Consider the following 24105-nt stretch of genomic DNA (forward strand, 5'->3'; position numbering starts at 1 on the left):
AACATGTGCTTGTGTACAAAATGAAGCTCTTTATCTCTACTGGCTAACAGGTACATAACATTCGGCACGGCGGGGAAATTAATCTAAATGTTTCTCTTAATGGATGCAGCTGAGCTGATATATGTGTCCACTATATAGGCAGACAACAAGACGTGTGACCTTATAGTCTACGAGTGACATAAAGCCGTTTCTGATATCTCACTTATATTGTACTTTGTTGTGACATCAGCAACTGAGAACCGAATCCTTAAAGGACAATGAACAAAGTTACCTCCCAGGAAAGATTCTAATCAATCACCTGTGGATTATAAAACAATGAGGATCTCTGTTAAATATCTGGCCGGAAATGAGGTTTGCAGAAGAGATGTGAATGAATGTATCACGGTACTCAACATGGTAATTCTTGGAAGAAGCTTGCGAAATATCACGTCAATAATAAAAAAATAATGCAGTGTTTTTTGTGTTCTGGTTTTTTGTTCTTGATAGAGTCTGGGATTTTCCATGTCCTAATTGTGCACACATTTCCGATCCATGATGATAAAAGTGTTCCTCTATACTTTTTGTGATATATCACACTTGACCAATGTGTTTTATTAGTCACTAAACATCCTTTTATGTGAGCCGCGCGCCAAAATCTTAATCTGGCATTATCTATTTTTATGTCTCTATATACAATCACATCCTGAATATCTCACAGTCTGGTATAGTCCTCAAACTCCTGCGTGCATCAAAATAAAAGTCATAAACATGTGGCAAACATGAAATGATGAAAATTCTTCACCTCTCGTTTAACTTGAAGCCTGAATGAGGATATTTTTTTTTCATTGGACCTTTCTTCTATACATCATAACAGTGTCCACGACTCATGCCATTACACAAAAATGGGATTTTAATTATCAAACACACACATAACCAATCCCTTCTTTTTTCCATATCTGGCTAATGGAATAGGTTGGGATACATTGAGGAATAACCCCAGTTTCTACATAGGATGCACGTTTAATGTACCTTCTTCTCATTCAGAGAAGACTCTAAATCGGTTCAATCACGTGCAGTATGACTTCCATGGGTATTCTTCTTCTTTTTCTTATTATTATTATTTTTGCGTTACTAAATTACTGACATTTGTCTGTCATTCTTCCATTCCTGTTCTAGGAGGTCTCTGTATTGCTGTCTGGTTTTGGCATGTGGTTACCATGGGTTTTGCCCGAGAGGCTCTTTTGTAAACCATTGTGAAAAGAAGATCCCACTCTATAAGACATTTTCTTCTCGGTTTATTTATACTATTCAGCACACGTGCAGGCCATTTAATAGTTTTAGCCCAAAGTTGATGGTAGGTCATGGTTCATGTGCACCATGGAGGAAAACGTCGTCATCGCAGAACAGGTAAGCTGACCTGAGCACAATTGTTGTAAATCAGAACTAATTGTTTTCCCTCTTCTTCTCAGGACTGCACCTGCAGCATTCTGCGTGCAGTTTCATGTACATACAGTACAGACCAAAAGTTGGAAACATTACTCTTTTTAATGTTTTTTGAAAGAAGTTTTTCTTCTGCTCATCAAGCCCTGCATTTATTTGATCAAAAAATACAGAAAAAACAGTAATATTGGTGAAATATATTACAACTTAAAATAATAGTTTTCTATGTGAATATACTTAAAAAAAAGTATTTATTCTCTGTGATGCAAAGCTGATTTTTCAGCATCATTACGTCCAGCCTTCAGTGTCACATGTCCCAAGGTAACATCCAGTCTATCACAATCTCAAGCCACCACATGATCCCATTCAGAAAATCATTCCTAATATTCTGATTTATTATGAGTGTTGGAAACAGTTCTGGCTGTCTAATATATTTGATCAATAAAATCGTGTTAAAAGAGAACTGCATTTTTATTCAAACAAAAAAAAAATCTAATAAATATATTTTCTTACTATCAACTTTTTATCAATTTAACACATCCGTGCTGAAATAAAAGGATATGATTTTATTTAAAATAAAAAGAAAGAAAAAAAAATGACTGACCCCAAACAGATTACTGACCAGTAGTGTTATAATTGCATCCTATTACAAAATATTTTATATTTTAAAAACATAGCTTCTTCTTTTTTTTTTTTTTTTTTTTTTGTACTTTTTATTCATCAAAGTATCCTAAAAGTATCACAGTGTTCTGAAAAAATATTAAGCAGCAGAACTGTTTCCAACTTTGGATAAAGATCATCCATCATATTAGAATGATTTCTAAAGGATCATGTGATAATGATCCTAAAATTCAGCTTTTGCATCACAGAAATAAAATGATAATTTAAAAGTCATAATAAATGTAAAAACAAGTATTTTTAGTTGTAATAATATTTTCACAATATTACTGCTTTTTCTGGTATTTTTGCATCAAATAAATGCAGGCTTGGAGTGAGCAGAAGAGACTTCTTTTCAAAACATTAAAAATAGTAATGTTTCCAAACTTTTGACCTGTACTGTATATAAACGAAAACACATCAAATACTTTAAATTTAACAGTTACTATAAACAATCAAATAAAATATCAAAATACTTTAATTTTAAAAATTAAAATGAAACAAACAGACCTATTTAAAAAAATGTAGCAAACCAAAGTGAAGTTCAGGCCAAACATCAAGTCTGTAGAGAGCTCATGAGAAAAACTTGACAAAACATCGCCATCTAGTGGTCATATTTCATTACTACCAAACAAATAGGAAATAAAAAAATAATACAGAAAAGTAATAGTTTTCCATTTATATCTACAAACTATTTATTAATTGTTTAAACACATGCATACATAAATAAAATAAAATAAACTATTAAATTAACAAAATTAGCAGAAGGCGAAAAAATATATAAATAAAAATTAATCAAAATTATTTTACACAACAAATAGTTCTGTAATAGAATAAAACAGAAAATAACAGTTGGCTAGTAATATATTACTAACATAATAAGTCATCATAATAATAATATCAATAAATAAAATAATTATAATACCTATTACATTAATACTTAGGCATTGTTAACATAAGATAATATTTTTATAATATTAATTTAGTATTGTTAGTGGATTGCAACAAGACACAGGTTTTATTAAATGAAAAAAAAAATCATGTTTTAATAGTAAAAATAACTATAATAACTATATTATATGTAGCCTAATTTTTTACGCAATGCAATATTAAGTCGTTTTTTATAATAATAATTAATAGTGTTAGTGAAAGAAACAGGACATAGGCCTACTGGAATATTTTATAAATAATAGCTAATAATCATATTTTAGAGTGAACTAGGTGTTAATATTACATTTATTCTTTTGCCCTTATTTACGTTATAATATTAGTTATATTAATTTTAGTTATAATAAACATTATAGATTATTTTTTGACAAGGTTCGTGTAAAAATGAAATGAAAAATTATATTCAAATGTGAATGTATTTCGAGGTGCAGCTGCGGTGCTCCAAAGAGTATAGAAGCCCAAGCGAACTAGTGCCGCGGGCATTGTGGGTGTGCTAGGAGAGAAAATGGCGGACTTGGGCGAACGAAGGTAGGCAACCGTGTTATGAATCCGCAAAAATGAGTCAAATAAAGCAAATAAACCGCCGCCATGAGCCGTACACGCCCACGTTAGCGGTCGGTGAGAGCGCCACGCGTGTTTGTGGACCCGCTCTGCGCGCTTCCGCGCTCCGCTCGGGAGTGTGTGTGACTGTTTTAGCTCCAGTTTTAGCCGATGATTGTGTTAGCTTCGAGGGAATAAGCAGCGCACTAACAGACGTGTTGTGTGTTTGTGTGTGTGTGTGTGGTGTGTGTGTGTGTGTGTGTGTGTGTGTGTGTGTGTTGTGTGCGTGTGTGTGTGTGTGTGTGTGTGTGTAGTGCAGCTAACGGACTGACCTCTTGTGGTTTCTCTTTTTGATTTTTTAGCGGGTGGAAAAACGCACGCGCTTCCCCCAGATGCTACGCATCCGCGCGCGCGCCGTGAAATAATAATTCATTCATGCGTATCATTACACGGGATTAAAAATGACGATTTTCTATGAGCATGCTACTGCTTTAAGGATTAACATGTGTATCTTAGCAAACAACAGTTCAGTATTTCAAAATATATGTAGCACAAAGTGTATTCGGTTTTCTGTATTATGCATCTACATTAGAATATGTAGTGCCTTTTTTATTCTAATCGTGGTTTATTGGCTTAGACGTCTGTCTTTATCTTGTCAGGATCAGTGATGTGTGCTGTTAGTGATATTTAATTAATTATCCTTCTTTATTGAGACAGTACAATGCTTAAAAATTAAACATACACTAAAACTAAACGAAAGCAAATGGTGGGTGGGGTGGTGAGTTTCGATATGATTTGGATGCATGGACTTTTTTGATGTTATTCCAGCAAAGCGAATCGATTTTGTAGTCGGAAGACGGAAGTCCCCGAGCAGGTGGCGGTGTTTTCATTCACGGGCAAGCCGGCTGTGGTTAGCCGCATCTGGCGGCTTGTGGCTTGGTTATTATACTACCGGGCTCCGATGCTTGTGCTAATGCAAGCCCGCGCACCCTCCTCCTGGCCGGAGTGAAAATGCAACCCATGCACACATGATCCCCCCCCCCCCCTTTAGGACTCTAACGTCCTCCAGTACAGCAGCCATCCTGAGTGGTGAGATCACCCATGACCTAATTACAGTGATGTGCACGGGTTAACAGTGCTGACTAGCGAGCCACCCAGATGACTCTGTGATTGGTTTTTGGGAAAGGAACGCAACTGTTTACAGACGCACGGGTGCTATTGCACTCTTTAGTGGTTTGCAATCATCTTAAACGGGCTTTGACTCATCCTTATGAATGATTGTTCTCCTATTAGCCGCCCGGTTTGTGTTGTTGTCAAAGGTCCTGCAGCTCTAAAAATACCAGACATTGTCAGCCAGAATAACGTGGCTTTGTTTATTTACGAAGCATGACGAATCATTGTTAAAGCCTTTTGAAATTGAGCACGAAGTGCTAGGGTTTTATTGTTTGGCTTGACAGTGAGATGAGAAATAAGATAACTTCTTCGACAACAATGTTGTTTTGGTTCGCCAGGAACTGGTTACTAACCCCACTTGATCAGATTACCAGAGGCTTGTGATGGCAAGGACACACTACAGGTTGAGGTTTAAAAACTAGTGGCTGGTTGATAGGGCTTTTCAATGCAATGCACAACATTAATAATGAATTTTTTTTTTTATGCATTTGGAAGAAGCTTTCATCCAAAGCGATATGTATTGAATATTTACATTTGTTTTAGTTCATGCATTCTCTGGGAATCAAACTAGTGCTTGTCATAGCTACATGAATGCTAGTTGATCGTATGAAATTATTAGAATATTTAAGCATTTGGTGACCTTTTTTTTTTTTTGCATTCAGCACAATTACTTGGAATAATGCACACCTTTTACATCTAATTGTGGTTTGTTTCCTCTCTATAACAGAGATTGTTTTCCTTTCATATGGTACTTATTGATTAGATTAATGTAGCATTTCTGTAAAATTTCACAGTTAGTAACTTGTTGCAAGTTTCATTTGTTTATTTTAATTTTTATGTTTGGATTAATAATTGTAATAAAAATAAAAAATGATTGGGCATTGCAGTCTTTTATCAAATTAAAAAAAAAATCTTTTTATATATATATATATATATATTATTTTTTTTTTTTACATTTTTTTTTTTAAACCAAAAGCTACTGGAGGCTATGTGTTAGTAATTTAATAATTATTTGTTAACAAGTATTTTTATGCATGGCACAAATGCCTCACCACTGTACTAATGACTTTTGAAATGTTTCAATAAAACAATTAATTACTGGTATTTTACAAGGAAATTCCTCTTTATTCTTTCTACACATTGCATGTTTAATTCAATGTTTTTCTTGCCGTTTCTTTGCTTTATTATCTAAAGGCAAAGCTGTCAGTTGATTGTTGTCTTTAACGCAGTGTGAAATAACTTATAGGCATGGATCATTCTGATCCGCGATGGTAAAACTAAGATATGACGTTTGCTTTGGATGCTTTTGGTCAGTTTGAGTCGTGCCTTATCCTCAAATAAACCATTTTAGGAAATGACCTATTTTGTGAATGATTATCTTGTGACTTTGGATATTTGTGTGTGATTTAGGGGGAAACTTGGATCGATCGGAGCTGTAATATTAGTGCATCGCAGCAGGGCTGTTTTCTTGCTTAGTTAAATTAAAGTTTGAGTTGAAACAGCAGCTTAATGTAGGATTTTGGAGAGGCATACGGGTGTTGTATCTATTTAAGCCATATTTCCTGCTAATTTTCTTTCTGTTTTTCTTTTTTTAACAGAGAAGCACTGCCATAGCTCCTCCAGTGTTTGTGTTTCAGAAAGGACAAAGCACTGAAGGTTTGTTCACTCTGATTCTTCAAGGAATAATTCATTAAAAACATGGTCAAACCCATTGTTTTCTTTATTTCTTGCAAACATTTTTCCCCCCGACTGTAATTGGAGAACAACATTTGTTTAGGCATCGTACCCAGTACAGACCAAAAGTTTGGAAACATTACTGTATTTTTAATGTTTTGAAAGAAAGTTTCTTCTGCTCATCAAGTATATAAAAATAATAATTAATTAATTAATTAATTGTTAATATTGTGATATATTATTACAATTTAAAATAATTGTTTTTAAATTTATTAATACTTAAATTATTAGTCATTGTATTTCTGTGATGCAAAAGCTGAATTTTAGGATCATTAAATCACATGATCATTTAGAAAATCATTCTAATATGATGATTTCATTATCAAAGTTTGGAAACAGTTCTGCTGCTTAATATTTTTCAGAACATGTGATAACTTTTTAGAGGATACTTTGATGAATAAAAGTAAAAAAAAAAAAAAAAAGAAGCTATGTTTTTAAAAATATAAATATTTGTAAGAACAATTATACACTACTGGTCAGTAATTTGGGGTCAGTAATTTTTTTTTCTTTCTTTTTTTAAATAAAATCAATACTGTTTTATTCAGCAAGGATGTGTTAAATGATAAAAAAGTGATAGGTAAAGAAAATATATTATTAGAATATATATATTTAGATTTTTTTTTATTTGGAATAAATTGCAGTTCTTTTTAACTTTTATTCATCAAATATATTAGACAGCAGAACCTGTTTCCACCACTCATAATAAATCAGAATATTAGAATGATTTCTAAATGAATCATGTGATAGACTGGATGTTACATGTGACACTGAAGGCTGGAGTAAGGATGCTGAAATTCAGCTTTGTATCAGAGGAATATTTTTTTTTTTTTTTTAAGTAGTCATTCAAATAGAAAACTATTATTTTAAGTTGTAATAATATTGTCACAATATTACTGTTTTTTTGTCTGTATTTTTTGATCAAATAAATGCAGGCTTGATGAAGCAGAAGAAAACTTCTTTCAAAAACATTAAAAATACGTAATGTTTCCAAACTTACTGTATATATACAATCATTCTGATTGTTTGTTTATATGTCCAGCAAGCAATATGCAGAACAGTGATATTCAATGATTTGGGCAGCAGCAAGACCAATAAAAATTGCTAAACAGGCAAAATGTAAATTGAAATCAAATTGAAATGTTTTCAAATGAAGAACATACATTAAACGACAATCTTCCAAGTTCTTTTGCATAATCTAATGCACTTTGCATAAATGTAAACAGTTATTATTGGTGTTTTGGTTGACCATCCTCATCTCTAAACAGTGTTTTAAGGTTCACTGAGTTTAGGAAACTTTTCTTTGCCCCCCCCCCTCAGTACAAAAAAATAAAAGAATAATAATTAGCCACCTGTCCTGGCGCTTTATTGTGTTTAGTAGTAAAAAATAATACAAAAACAACAAACAAAACATGAAATGAAGCATTACATTAGAATCACAGTCTTGCATTTATAGACTGCATTTACACCCCAAACCTGTATAAGTTTCTTTCTTCTGCTAAACACAGAAAAATGTTGCTAACCGAACAGTCGACGGCAGCCATTGACTTCCACATTTTTTTCCCCTCCATACTATGGAAGTAAAATGTCCCGTCCATCAGCTGTTTGATTTCCATCATTCTTCAAAATATCTTCTTTTGTGCTCAACAGAAGATAAAACCGACTGTAAGGTCCATCTCCAGGTTTAGTGGCAGTTGTGTAATTTCGACTCTGGTGGGGGGTTTAGTGGATTTGTGTAATTTTTTTTTTCTGCCTCCGAAGCACCAAACAGCTTTGCAAAAACTGAGTTTTTAAAAAACGCTCTGTCCACCTTTCTCAAGTCCAAAGGGAAGTCTACTGCAAACTCAAGCCATTGGTTGCAGTTGCATTTCTATTTGGGTGGGTTAGAAATGATATGTCTGCCGTTTTAACTGCTGCTTTCAGAAGCCATGATATTTGGAATTTGTAGTTGCCAACTAAACAAACCTCTTTCCCATAATAACCTGAGGATGTTATGATGGATGACACTTACTGGGAAATATTAAATTTTACCTTTGAGTTTTATTACAATAACAAAACAGACATTTTTCAATAAACACTCAGGCGAGGCATGAACGTTTCTTCTTGTACCTGCCAAATTTTATCATTAGCAGGTAATTTCCCCAACTCAGATGGCCAGTTCATTATCAGAGAACGGGGCTGTTTACGCTGTTGTTTTCCATTATACAGTGTGTTGCTCTGTGATATAGTCCAGTTCTGTGTGACCAAATGAATTTATTCATGTTTGTGCATGTTCCAGAGATCCGCAGATGGGTCGAGTGCGGAGGACGGGGACGGTAAGTTTGAAAAGTTTTTTTTGTTTCTAGTGATGCATCAAAGTAAAAATGATTGGCTGCTAAAAACTGTGGACATTACACAAACTATTTTCCCATGATACTTGCTTTTTTTTTGATAAGCTGTTGTATGATGTGCCAAAACAAACAAAAGCACATCGGTTCCTTACAATATAATGCATGAAATGTTACTCTCACTGTCAGTATAAATGCATAGGGCAGACAAATCCATGTGTGTGCCAGAGGAGTGTCTTATAAAATGCAAATATGTATTGAATTTAAATTATAATCACGTTTGCATATTGACTGTACTATTCTTACTGTAGACTTGTTAACTTGTTTTGCACTCTTTTAAACCTGAACCGCTTCAAATGCAATCTGCTTTTGATGGAATCTGCATTTTTTTCTTTCGAAAATGAAAGTTTCTGTTCATTTTTTGGCCAATATTTGTCTTATTTTTGGTGGCTAGAATTGTGATGCATGCTTGAGTTTTTTTATGCATCATAAATAGTCTCAGAAAATATCCTAAAATGCCCTATTTGTTACTTCTCAAAATAAAACCCTTCAAAGCAGCCGATAACAGAAACATTGACGTGGAGCAAACGCATTGTGCACATGCCACGATTCAAGTTTTTAATATTTCATGTAAACATCCACTGGTGATTATGTTTTGCTGGAAGGGAACTTGTATATGATATGTGATGAGATGCAGACAGTGAGACACTAACACAACGTCTCATAAAATATATTGTAGGATGCAGATGTGCTTTTATCATCCAGACGTCGGTTTGAGAGTTACTTGGAGGTCATTGTCTGATTTAAAGGAATGGTTCACCCAAAAATGAACATTATTCACTAGCATGTCTTCCCTGATGTAGATGCGATTTGGAGAATCTTAGCATTATGTTACTTGCTCACCATTTGATGCTCTGCAGTGAATGGGTGCCGTCAGAATGAGAGTCCAAACAGCTGATAAAAACATCACAATAATCCACACCACTCCAGTCCATCAGTTAACATCTGGAGAAGACAAAAGCTGAAACAAATCCAGCATTAAGATGTTTTTAACTTAAAATTAATCTTCTATCCATAATATTGCTTTCTCTTGTGAGAACGTCATCTTGTCTGAATCATGAGAGAAATCTACACAAATCAAGCACCGTTTACAAGCCGAAACATTCCTAAACCGCTCTGAAAATATATATGTGGGTGGATTTTGATGTGAGAGACAACAGGAGATGGACTTTTTCACTGGAGGAAGCGTTATTATGAATTATGCACTCAATTTTGACCTGAAGTGAAGGTTTAAAACTTTAATGATGGATTTGTTTAGTACAAACACACAGCATTTGTCTTCTCCAGATGTTAACTGATGGACTGGAGTGGTGTGGATTACTTGTGGATTATTGTGATGTTTTTATCAGCTGTTTGGACTCTCATTCTGACGGCACCCATTCACTGCAGAGCATCCACTGCTGAGCAAGTGACGTAATGATACATTTCTCCAAATCTGATGAAGAAACAAACTCACCTACTTATTGGATGGCCTGAGAGTGAGGACATTTTTAGCAAACGTGTATTTTTTATATTTTTTTGTCAACTGTTCTTTAAGTCAATAATGCATTTATTGACTTAATTAATGTAATATGATTTCCTATCCAGATGTCTTTATTTTTACATCCTCTGCATCCTTATTTTGTAATTTCTAAAGTCACGTCAGTTGACGGTAGAAGTCAAGTATAATTGCACAAAATTGTCAGAACATTATTAGAATAATTAGTCATTGCAAAAGGCTAATTTAAATCAAGCATTTTCAGTTCTCTGCACTGTGGCCTGAGTTTCCGTGCTCCACTAGTTTTTAGTTTCTGATTGATCTGTTGATTGAATTATGCTCTCCAGATTCAGATCGAGATGAAGGCGAGTACTGTCCTCCTGGTAAAGAGAGAGAGGACGCATCATCTCTGACCCAGTTCCCTCCGTCACATTCAGGTGAGTCTTCAGCGGTCCTCGTCTCTGCAGTGGATTGGCACTGTTCACTTTGAAGGGGGTGGATTCTGAGTATTATTTGAACATTAGACACTCTCATCTGATCCTATCTGTCTTTCGTGCTTTCTTTGTTTCCTGCAACAGTTCCCAAGAATAATATCTTTATGCCCTCAAGTTTATGCCAGTCTCCAACTGGTAACTCAGACTCAGAGCCAGGTAAGAACCAGCCCCCATTTCAATCCTTTCTGGTGACTATAAAGATTTAAACTTAACACTGTGTCCTAGCCATCCATGATGTGTCCCAAGTCAAGTCATTTTTCTATCCATACCAAATTTTATCAACCAATCAGAGCGTGAGATCTTTAATATGCAGTTGTGGAGGAGGGATTTGGGCCAATGAAATTTCACAGTGGGTGGAGCTACTAGTCACAGTGCAATAGAAATAGAAACCAGAACTGGCCTTGTTTTGGGTTCATGACTCTTTATCTTTTTTGTTTGGATCGGAAATTAAGTTTCAGTGTAATCGACTGCTTAAATAAGAAATACAAATTCCTAAATCTTTAAATCTATCGTAGGCCCACCTATATTTAAACATCTGAAGTCTGAGGGCTTTTAGAGTAGTTTTCAGTTTTAAAAACTGTTTGCAATGATTATTAATGAAAATATAAAAATACTTTTTGCTTATTTTGCCTGTCACTAGATGCTTCATCACGCCAGTCTCCATCAGGACGTCTGTAACTCAGTGTAATTTACAGGGTTCTGCGGCCGTCCTCAGTTTTTCTCATGTTTGACAGTCTAAGGCTTTGTTTACGCTGCACACATCAAATTTGGTTTTCAAGTATGATCTTCAGGAGTGACTGTCCGCACTTTTCATTTTTCACATGTGGATGTGGTTTAGACTGGGTTAGTAATCAGATTTTCTTTCCTTTTTATGCAGACAAAAAAAACAAACTGGATCCTGCCTGTCGAAATAAAGCCATATTGTTTGCTTGGTCATCAAATCAGATTTTTCCATCTATTAAGAGGATGCATTAATGAAATTGATGAAATTTCGTAATTTTATGTTGAGGCACTTTATGTATGCATGTGTGTTTTAGTTTGAGTATTAAATTGTATATATTGTAATAATTAAATTGATTGAAAAACAAAATATATTTATTCAGGGTCTGAATTAGGGCTGCACGATATTGGGGAAAAAATGACATTGCGATATTTTATTTTTCTGCGATATATATTGCGATATGAAATCTAATCTATTTTTTTCTTACAAACAAAAATGGGGTGAGCACACTTACATTATCATTTTAAATGATTTAAACATCAGAGTATTATTTAAATTAGAGTAAATTATTTGGTTTGCAACTTTAGGATATGGTTTGAATTGTTAACATATTAACTAACATGAACTTACCACGAGCAATACTTTTGTTACTATATTTATAATATTTGTTTATCTTAGTTTATAAAAACACAACTGTTCATTGTTTGGTAATGTTACTTCACAGTGCATTAACTATGTTAACAAATACTGTACAACTTTTGATTTCAACAATGAAGGCTATAGCCTAAATGTTCAAATTAACAATGCTGTAGAAGTGCAGTTTAGTAATAGTAAATGTTAAATAATGTAGTTAAATAGTTTAATAAATAGAACATTATTGTAAAGTGTTAAAGATTTTTTTTAATACACTAATTCAGACGTCTTGTGAGTTCAGTGTTGGACAGGTCAGTTGTTTAAACCATTCATTAAATTGAATCGGTTCAAAGGAATCATTAGTTCGCGAATCAGACGTGTTGTGTAATTATCTCGGCAGTTTAGGATATCGCACAAGATTTGACAACACAGAAAACATTTCATCACTGGATAGTTTTGTTATTTTTGACACCATCGTGTCAATTGATTTTGATTAATATGAGCGAGGGAGAGAGAAAGACAGCGCTCGTGTTGTTTGAAGACGGTGAAGGTGAGCGCGCACGCATGCACGCGGCCGGGTCTCTCTCTCTCTCGCTCTCTCTCGCTCTCTCTCTCTCTCTCTCTGCTCGTTCTTATATGCACCCTGTTAAACTAACAGGACTTAAAAACACATGCAAATGATAAACTTTCACTCTATGATGGTTAAGCTGTGCAATTAATCCGCTAATCACATTCGTCAAGGGCCGGGGAGCAGTTGGCCCGTATGGTTAATGAATAACGGATCAACTACGACAGCCTACATCGCACATCCTGCAATGTGACTATCGTGGATTCGTACATCGCGATATCGATGCTTAAACGACACATCGTGCAGCCCTAGTCTGAATTGCATTTTTGAAAATGAATTCCCCTCTTAGGCGACTCTTGTGAGAGGGGATTTTTTTAATTTAAGGGTTGGAGGGGAGCATATTTTAGACATTTTTCAAAAATATATTTATCTCACCTAGATTTTCGATTATGCAATGCTTTTTTGTTTTTACATTTGTGCAATTGTTGCACAGTAGTAGCAGCAGCACAGTTGCTCAAGCAAGTGGCAAAACATTTAAAATGCTTTTCTTACGTTATCACAAACATTCTAAATTAAAACTTACCATTGACAGAAACAGGCAGCTCTACTGCCTTTTCTTTAGCTTTTGAAACTTTATTACAAGCAATCCTGCGGTTCATAAAGAACTTAGTTCCTTTAAACCTAGCCAAAAAGCCGTATGTGTTGACTAAAACAGTAGACTTTTATTCATGGCGTAAATACTACATTTTCGGTTTCATATTTACAGCAAATAATGTGCTGTCACTTTAATTCATGCAAGTCTCCAGGAGAGCCACGAGTGCTAAATGGTTAAACGTTGGCAAAAATTAAAAAGAAATGCAGTTTTTAAACATTAGTGACAACACTGCCTCAAATAAAACTCATTTAAAGCACATTTGCTGAGAGTAATCACATCTTTCGTCCTCTAGATTACGTGTTGCACAGAATAATGTTAATGGCAGATGCTATGCATGCGTCTGATGGCAGCTTTCTATTTTTGTCTCTCTTAGAAAGAGAACAAACCCCAGCCAAGCGCACTAAACCCAAATGTGTACCGGCTACTGTCAGGAATGTGCTAAAACAAGTCAGAGAGGGCCTGTGGGGTGACCTAAGGTCTAACAGGAAGTGGTCAGAGGCCGTTATGAGACTGTAGATACGAAGCAAAGTGTGAGAGCCCTACAGAGACGGACATGCTGTGTTTGAATTACTAGAGTATACTGTGTGGTGTATATAAAGCATACTGCCTACTGTTTTGTAAAAATATGAAGCTGTATACATCTAAAAAATATTAAACGGTACTATACTGTTTTTTTTTTCTTTCTTTCCAATTTCTGACAGGAAGGCATCAGATGTGCTTTTAACTTGCATAGTGTTGCAATTCTTGACTGAAGTTTTTGAGGCAGAATTGCGTCATGCATTACAGATGAACTTTGAGTGTTTGTTTATCTGAGAGCTCTTATCTGGTCTTGCATAAGGCATGTTTGGTTTATCATCATCATGTTTATGCTTCTGTTTGTGTGTCTCAGAAGAGAAGCCCGTCGGGTTCAGGTTGAAACCTCCCACACTCATTCATGGCCAGGCCCCAAGCGCAGGTAAGATCAACTCATTCCTGCTTTGAACCTTTTACTGCATCTACACACACACATGCAGCACATGAATCTGCTCTTTATAGCAGGAAAGATTAGTCACAATGGGTCTGACTGTAAAGCTTCCTCTTTCAGTACTTTTTTTAAAAAGTCATCTTGTGCGTTTGAAAGATTAGGGATGCACCGAAATGAAAATTCTTCTCAATTTTATTTTATTCATTTTTATATTTTTTTTTTTAGTTTTTTTTTTTTTTTCATTTTAGTAATTTATGAGCTTTTGTCTTTTTTTTTTTTTTTTTTTTTTTTTAAATTTCAGTTTAGTTTAAATATTTAATCTAATATCTATTTGACTTTATTTTAGCTTTATTTCAATTATAGAAGACAATTTTTTTTATTAAATGTATAATTAATTTAATTACCGTTAATTATTAGTTTTAGTTAACTATAGCAGCACAAACTTAGAAAGCTTTTCCGTATTTTAGAACATCCCATTGCATGATAATTACAATTAAGGCTTTTTATTTGATTGTCAGAGATTGGTGTGTGCTGTTATGCTGCAGTGTTTGGTTTCTGATTCAATCCGTTAGTAGGTTGTTTTCCAGGCGTTCCCAGTCAGAAGCCCAAAGAACAGCAGCGCAGTGTTCTCAGACCAGCCGTTTTACAGGCGCCTCCGGCCAAAACCCTCACAGAATCCGTCAAGACCAGTACGTACATCTCCCATAATGCTCGCTGCTTCCTTTCACAGCAGCAGAATCTGTAGAGGTCTCAGACTGTTCTGTAGAGAACCACATTTTATTCTTTTTTTGTATAAAAAACATATAAAGTAAAAAAAAAAAAAAAAAAAAAAATTGTGTGTGTGTGTGTGTGTGTGTGTGTGTGTGTGTGTGTGTGACTGTGTGTGGACCCTGGACCACAAAACCAGTCATAAGGGTTGATTTTTCAAAATTGAGATTTTAAAACATCATATAAATAAATTAGCTTTCCATTGATGTGTGGTTTGTTAGGAGGACAATATTTGGCTGAGATACTATTTGAAAATCTGGAATCTGAGGGTGCAAAAAAATCTAAATATTGAGAAAATCGCCTTTAAAGTTGTCCAAATGAAGTTCTCAGCAATGCAATATTACTAATCAACAATTAAGTTATAATGTATTTACAGTAGGAAATTTGCAAAATATCTTTATGGAACATGATCTTTACTTAATATCCTAATGATTTTTGGCATAAAAGAAAAACTAATAATTTTGACCCATACAATGTATTTTTGGCTTTTGCTACCCCAGCAACTTGAGACTGATTTTGTGGTCCAGGGTCATAAATATATATATATATATATATATATATATATATATAATTTCTGAGACCTTCTAATTTTACCTATTTTTGAATATACATTGTTACTATTAATAATATTATTACTGTATTAGATTTTTTTTGTATAATACTTAAATGGTAAAAAGTTGCTGTTTGTATACTACTTTTTCTAATATTGAATTGGACAAAATGTTTTCTTTCTTTAATCTACAGATGATCTTGTCAGCATAACATTTTGAGTGAATGTTGTGGGGAATAAGTGTTTTATTTCAGCAGTTTTTTCTCATTTGTCATTGTTATTCCTATGTATCAGCATTATATCGGCCATCAGTCACCTTGCTCTTTAGATATATTAGTGTCGACTAGAAGAGGTTTGGGTTGCCCCCACTAGTACTAGTATTCAGTACTCAGAGCCGTATTATCCCAAGCTGGAAACGTGTGTCAATCGTGTGATGCTGTTAGTTTATGCCGTTGTTTTCGCTCGCAGACTCCAGCTGTGGAACAAATGGAGTGGGGAAGTTTGGAGATTCATCATCAGAGAGCCGATCCGTTTTCCTGAACAACACAGAGAGCTCGGACAAATCACCGGTGAGGACATACGGCACAAACATCTGAGATGGATACGCTTGAAAAATAAACCACAACTAATTACTTCCTGTTTAGAGCATCTCGTAAACATCAGCATCACCTGTAATCATTGCTGATGTATGAGATGACCTGGGTGCTTATGAATTCATAACTGATGATGACTAATACACATGACTGTAGGAAATTACAGACGATCTGATCTAGTTCCAGCTTTAATGCAGGTTAATTCGAGAGTTAATTGTTTTAGTTTTAAGCAGCAGTAATGTGGTATGATTGTTGAACAGTGACATTTTGATTGATTTATGAAATGTTTACTATGAGATTTTACTGTATGTGACTAAAATATTTTTAAATCTATAAAGCAATTTGTAATCTCAAATCTTAGCAAATATCATCTAAGACATTATTGGGAAATATAGAGTGACAGCTGCTATTTATATAATTTTATTAAATAGTCTCATACAGTGTCTCATTGATTTACATTACAAGCATCAAAATTTCATCACTTTTTGGCCATATAAATCTCATCATCTGCACCAAATGTAATATTTTTGCTTAGTTTGGGTCTCTGAATCAAATTGAGCTGTTTTTTCATCCTTAAATATAAGCTCCATCTTCTCACTGTATCATACAGGGTTTCTGTTGGTCTTAATTCCACAAATGAAGGCCTAAAAAGTCAAAAATTGAGAGAGCAGAAAGTCTTAAATTAATAAAGTCATAGCATTAAATGTTGCATGCTCTGTGAAAAAAAAAACTAAAAATCCTTAAATCAAGATTTTAGATGTTAAATACATATTAAGTAGGGCTTTCACTAATGATTCTTTTGGCAGTCGAGTAATCTGTCGATTATTCTGTTGATTAATCAAGTAATCAGTTAATTATTTTTTTGTGGTAGACTTAAGCATAAAATAGCTTTTAAAATGACATTAAATACATTTATAATAGCAATAAGGCAATAATGAGTCGAAATTATAATGAAATAGTATCAAGCACAAGTAATCGTGTGGTTTTATTGAACAAAACTCTCTGTACATTATGTATAAATTCACAAGAGCATTATGCTTTATTTTAAAATAGGTTTAATACATCATGCAGCCTTAACAAAACAAAACAAAACAAAAAAAAACGGTCTAATAATGTGTTTCATGGATTCTCGTCCATGAAATGTCATTTTCAGTATTTAGCTGATTACTTGACACCTGCAGAATTAAATCGAGGAGTTTTTAAAATCGAATACTCGAATAGAATCAAGAAATCATGACAGCCCCAATATGAAATCTTGTTTTCTGAGAAATTGAACAAAATTAATTTTATTCTTAAACAAAAATCTGAGATTTTTCTGAATCGTTAGAAATTTCATCTTGTTTTAATCAAACTCATTTTATTTTCGTCAATGCATCCTAAAACAAGACTTCTTATTATCATAAATGTATCTTGATTTAAGAATCATTAGACATTCGCACTGGAAAATAACAAATCACCTTTTTTCACCAAATTTCTAAAATTTTCTTTTATTGTTCTTAAAAAGGTCTTGATGAACCTTCATAAAACTGGCATAAAACTCTCATACTATATGAGCCACAAAAGCCTTATGTATCCGACATAATACTCAAAAAATACTTTCTTTACTAAAAGCCCATAGACTTGTCCCCGGATCTGCATTAATTTGAGTTCCTTTGCAGAAGCGGGAGAAGGAAGGAGAGGAAAATGGAGGTGGACAGAAAGAGGACAGCAGTCAGAAGAAGGATAGTGCGGTGGACTCATCGTTTGTGTTCGGGCAGAATATCAAAGAGCGAGCGAAGGTCAGCGCTGACTCACTGCTGCATTTGTCTCATTCTTTATTCGAAGCTGCAGACTGGCACGATAGAAGTTCCCAAGGAGTGTTTGTGTTTATCCTCCAAATCTGTTACTGTGTTTTTCTTGAGCAGTTGGAGGAAAACAGCACATCCAGTGACTCGAAAGACTCCACACAAGATTCTCAGTCTGCCGGCACCAATTATTTCTTACAGTACATGGGCAGCGCTAGGTAACGGTTCAATAGAGCCATGCGAATCTGTTCACTCTCTCTGGCCTGGCTTCTTCATCCCGTAAATCTGCTTCTGTTTGCTTTTCCAGCTCCAACAATGCCACCAACAGCTCAGATAAAGGCTCCAAGTTTGTTTTTGGCCAGAACATGTTTGAGAGAGTTCTGGTGAGTGTAAAGGATGAGTGGTTTTGGACAACCGATGCATTTGTGACCCTGGAGCACAAAACCAGTCTTAAGTGTCAATTGTTTTGAAATTGAGATTTATACATCATCTGAAAGCTGAATAAATAATCTTTCCATTGATGTATGATTTGTTAGGACCAGACTAGATTCAAAACTATTTGAAAATCTGGAATCTGAGGGAGCAAAAAAATCAAAATACTGAGAAAATCGCCTTTAAATTTGTTCAAATGAATTCTAAGCAATGCATATTACTAATCAAAAATGTATTTTTAATATGTTTACAGTAGGAAATTTACAAAATATCTTCATGGAACATGATCTTAACTTAATATCCTAATAATTTTTGGCATAAAAGAAAAATCAATAATTTTGACACATAAAATGTTTTTTGGGCTATTGCTACAAATATACCACAGAGACTTAAGACTGCTTTTGTGCTCCAGGGTCAGATTTTTTGTCCCATTCAGTTTTTTGTACAGACTATTCAGCTCTTAAATGTAGCATATGAAGGAATAATTTCCCCCAAAATAAAAATTATTTACTCCTGATCTTGTCTTACCTCAAAAAGAAGTTTAGTAGAAAATCCAAGCTGCTCTTTTCCATTCAGTTCAAGTAGGAAGTGACTCCAAAAAGTCTATTGTGCCTCACTGATGGAAAAGAACAGACAATCACCTATTTGGTTTTTATTTTGGGTGAACTATTTCTTAAAATATTTCAGCACACAACAGTAAAAAGACGGTAAGTGGATTTTCAGAGGTGTATAAAGAGAGTTTTGTGCGTACTCTTTCAGAGCCCCCCAAAAGGAGGCGAGGTGTCAGTCGAGGCCAGTAAAGACGGTCCAGCTCCAGCGTCTGAGCCGTCATCACAAGAGGCCACACCTGAGAAAAGTAGGTGTCCAACCAATCATACTTTGATTGTTTTGGCTTGAATATTAAATGAATTATGTGACTGGATGCTCTAGGATTATCAGTGTTGTCATGCCATAATTACTATTTTGAGCTAAGCATTCATCATAATAGGCATGTTTGGTACAGTCGGTTCATCCCGAGCTGTTGAAATGATGCTTTTCTCCCTGTGTGTGTGTCAGATCACAGTGTAACAGAGTCTCTGGAAGAGTCGGCAGCCGCGTACACCAAAGCCACTGCCAAGAAGTGCATTCTGGAGAAAGTAGAGGTCCGTACAGGAGAGGAGGCGGAGAGCAATGTTTTACAGGTGAGATGACGTTCAGTTTAGCAGTCAGTCACCACAGCAAAAACACACCATTTAAAGAATGTTCTGGGTTCAGAACAAAGTCATCTGAATGCAGTCTGAATGAGTTTCTGTGGTAGTTAGGAGCAGGCTACAGATGTGTTTTCTAGAGCTTAATTTGCACTGACCCGGGACATTCCTTTAATCTTTTCAGGCCAGTTTTTTCCTCTCAGTGAAACTTTGATGTGCTGATAATGAGCTGATTTGTGTGCGTCTCTCCACAGATGCAGTGCAAGTTGTTTGTGTTTGATAAGCCAGTTCAGTCGTGGGTGGAACGAGGCCGCGGTCTGCTCAGACTTAATGACATGGCATCCACCGATGACGGCACGTTACAGTCGAGATTAGGTAAGAGCAGCGCCGAGTGTCAAGCTTCTTTAGAGCAGCAGAAATGTGCTGTAGTTCCTCATGTGTCTGTGTCTGTGTGTGTCTGTTAGTGATGCGCACGCAGGGCAGTCTGCGCTTGATCCTCAACACCAAGCTCTGGCCTCAGATGCAGGTGGATAAAGCCAGTGAGAAGAGCGTTCGTATCACAGCCATGGACACTGAGGACCAGGGCGTCAAGGTCTTCCTCATATCGGTAGGATGGACACCTCTGTAACACTTTACACAGGAAGTGCTTAGGTTTTTAGTTGTATTTCTGTTAAATAATGCAAAAGTTTAAAAAGCAACTCTGGCATCGAGTTTTACTGCTCACAGAAAGTTTTAGCCAATAAATTAATACAATAATAAAATAAGTTGTGTGTGTGTATAAATAATAAAAAAAAAATATATATATATGTGTATGTGTATATGTGTGTGTGTGTGTGTGTGTACACAAAATAAAATGTATACTATATATGTAATTTTTTTAATGTGTATTTTTATTAAATTTATTAATATTTTAATTTTTATTAAAGTATTTTTATTTTATTTTGTATTAAAATTCATTTAATTTAAAGTTTTTGTGCAGTTTTAAATGTTTTAATTCTATTTAATTTTTTATATTTAATTCTAATTATATATAATTATATATATGTAAATTAAATTATATATAAAATATATATTTTATTTTTAAATAGTATTTATTTTATATTTTTAATTTTATACACATGTGTATAATTGAATTGATATTTGTTTTAATAAATTTAATTTTATATACATTTTATACATATTTATATAATTAAAATAAATGTTTTTAATGTATTTATTTTAAATTAGTTTTTTTATATATATAATATTTATTATTCACAGGTTTTAAAAAAGGAAAAAAATTGGTGAAATCTCAGACGTTTGTAGGAGAATAATATATAAGAGAATAGAAATGGTCTCTTTATTTGTTTTAAAATATTGAATCTCCTAGAAGTTATGTATGTATGCACAACCTCTATAAAGTTGTTTTTCTGTCACTCACTCAATCATTAGCCGTTCATCAGTGATTGCAGTTGTGATTAGTTTTGGGAGCCCTGTATCATGGTGTAAGTTGTGTGTCCTCAGGCGAGCTCTAAAGATGCGGGTCAGCTGGCCGCGGCGCTGCATCACCGGATCCTGGCCCTGCGGAGTCGTGTGGAGCAGGAGGCCGAGAGCGCACCCCTCCCGGCCGAACCAGAGATCCCGCAGTCAAACGAGGACGACAGCGACGATGACCAACCCGCTAACAACAGCAGCGGCACGGGGAACTCCACCGCTAGCGGTACGGGATTTTACATCAGTGAACCAGTGGAGAAATTCTGATGGTTATTGATGAGCCAGAAATATTTCTGTCAAGCACAATAACCAATAAATGGCTGAAAGTATAAATCTAAATCATTTTCTATAGATTTTTATATACATTCACTCTACAGTTCACCATCATAAATCAATATATACTGCACAGCAAAACTCTGCTGCATGATTGTTTATATTGTAAAATATATTATTGCAAACCATGCAATATGGTTTAAAACATGCATATACCATGCATTCAATTTTATATTATCTATATAAAATCGAATGCATGGTATATCTACCCTAATCGGCATATATACAGTAATATGTTAAATAGCAAATCTTGATTGCTTTGTTTGTTGCAAAATGTGACTATAAGGCATGAAGTTAAGATATTATAAACATTGACATCATGATGGTCTGTTCCAGCTGGTTGCCAAGGCAACATTTCTTATTTTCTTGATGTACTGAAATACTTTTTTACAAGTATAAACACATGACTAACACAAAAATATACTAAAACTGCAACAGAAAAGAAACAAAAAATACATAAAAATTAAAACTTACTATAGTTGTATCCCAAAGATAATTTGATGACTGCTAAAAACTAAAATCAGTATTTTATGATGTTATGACTGAGTTTCAGTATTACAATGCATTATGAAATGCAAACAACTGTTTATTCTAAAAACTGTAGACTGCTTTCACATTAAAATATGGTTTTATTTGTTAACTTTAGTTAAATACAGTACATGAGTTAACTTGAACTAACAATGAATATATATTTATATATGCACCATTTATCATCTTTAGTGTTCATTGCTACATTTGCTAATACAATTTTTCAAATCAAATGTTGTAACATGCACTGTGACTTAATGAACAGTTAGTTTTATTTTAAAGATTAATAAATGCTGTAAAAGTGTATTACTCATTGGTTCATTTTAACTAATGCAAAATGAGTTTTTACTTTAAAGGGCTGTTTCTACCTGATTTAACTCACAAATCTAGTTTTGTTGATGACGTAATTTTTTTTCGTCTTGAATAAAACCAGTTAATGTAGATGTTACCATGTAGTTTTTTATAAATTTGACGAGTATTATTAATATCTCAAATATTGAGTAATTAAAAAACTGCCTAATGTTGACCACTAACTGATAAGGTGTGATTGCATTGCTCAGCCTGTTGAGTTAACTTTGACTTGTTTTCGTGCAGGTAACTGTGAGAGCAGCGAGACCCCAGCTGCCGAGAGCACATAGCATCCCGACCCTCTGCCCGACCCACAGCCGCCCACCGGGGTTTTTAGCGCAGGCGTCTCTGCGGACAGCCCAGACCGGCACGACCCCCTCGGACCGGAGCCTTGGACCCCTGGAGCGGAGTCTCTCTCATCCAAACTTCTGTAGTTCATTTTCCCCTCCAACATTTATTGTAAATCGGGGTTATTTTGTTTGTTTTTGTTTTTTTAAGGTGTTTTTTTTTTTCACTTGGACTGCAAATAAACAAACAAATTAAAAAGACAACAAAAAAGAAGAAAAAAAACAGAGACTTTTCCATGTATGGCTTCGGACTTGGTCGCTCATCATATTGATGAGCGTGAGGGTGTTTCTCTCCGTTTAAGACGTGGCTCATCAAGACTGCAGTTTCTACCGTGGGACCGTTTTTTACTCATTCTGTCTCTCTCTTTTCATTGGCTCTCGGCTTCACCGTGACCTTGCCGCATCATCACGCTTATCAGCCAATCAGCTGCCTGGAAGCTCCACGGTCACCTGACCTCTGCTGTGTTCCGTGTAGTTGTACCATTTTTCCCAGCTGATTTCTGCCAGCTTCACTGAGCGTCTCACTTTCTAGGACAAGCTGACACTCTTACTAGTCTGCTACGATGATAGTTAGATTTCTCATTGGTGTTAACGAATAAAGGACTTAACGGGCACACGGACTCGTGCTGTAGTGAATCTGTTTCTACATCCGGCCCCTGTAAAAGAGAAAAATATCTTCACCCCAACGTCTCTTCAAACATCAAACTGAGTTGTGTAGCTTCGTTTAGGGGCAGATATAATGTTTAATATTTCTTTTTCTTTTTTAGTTGAACTGATGAGAATTTAACATTTAAAGCAGCATCTCGGTATTTGTTTTATTTTCCATATTCTGAGGGTTTGTATTGTGTTGACCTTTTTTTTTTTTTTTTAATATCGGTTTACTATATTAACTTTTTATCCATTTCATGTCGTTTGGAGACGATTTGTCAGAAATGAAGATTTTCTTCGTGTGTTGGAAGTTTGAGTGCATTTAGACGCAGGAAAAAGTAAAGGACAAAAAAAAAAAAAGTGTACCCTTGAATGTTCCGTAAATTTCTATGCGTATATTATCACTTACTAGCACACCATGTCTCCGAACTCCTTTACAAAATACATAGTAATATCAAAGGTAAAAAAAAAAAACATTTGAAATAAAATTTTGTCTTATGTCAAAACATGGGCCTCTACTTCAGTTTCTCACCAGGAATAATCTATTAATTGTCTTGAATTTGTTAATTGTGGATAAATCTGAATGTTTTTGGAATTAGTCTCTTCTGTTTACCAGTGCTGCATTTATTTGATTAAAAAATACAGTAAAACAGTGAAATATTATTAGTTTAAAATAACTCTTTTTCACTCAAGTATATTTTACAATGCAATTTATTTCTGTGATGCGCAGCTGAATTTTCAGCATCA

The 24105-nt window shown here is 34.7% G+C and overlaps 1 pseudogene; it reads left to right on the plus strand.

Annotated features, from left to right (window-relative positions):
* The first annotated feature begins 1356 nt into the window (after positions 1-1356).
* On the plus strand, positions 1357-23864 carry LOC122136323 (annotated as a pseudogene).
* Positions 23865-24105: the final 241 nt, after the last annotated feature.

Source organism: Cyprinus carpio, chromosome B2 (assembly GCF_018340385.1).
Source record: "Cyprinus carpio isolate SPL01 chromosome B2, ASM1834038v1, whole genome shotgun sequence".
Lineage (NCBI taxonomy): Eukaryota > Metazoa > Chordata > Actinopteri > Cypriniformes > Cyprinidae > Cyprinus > Cyprinus carpio.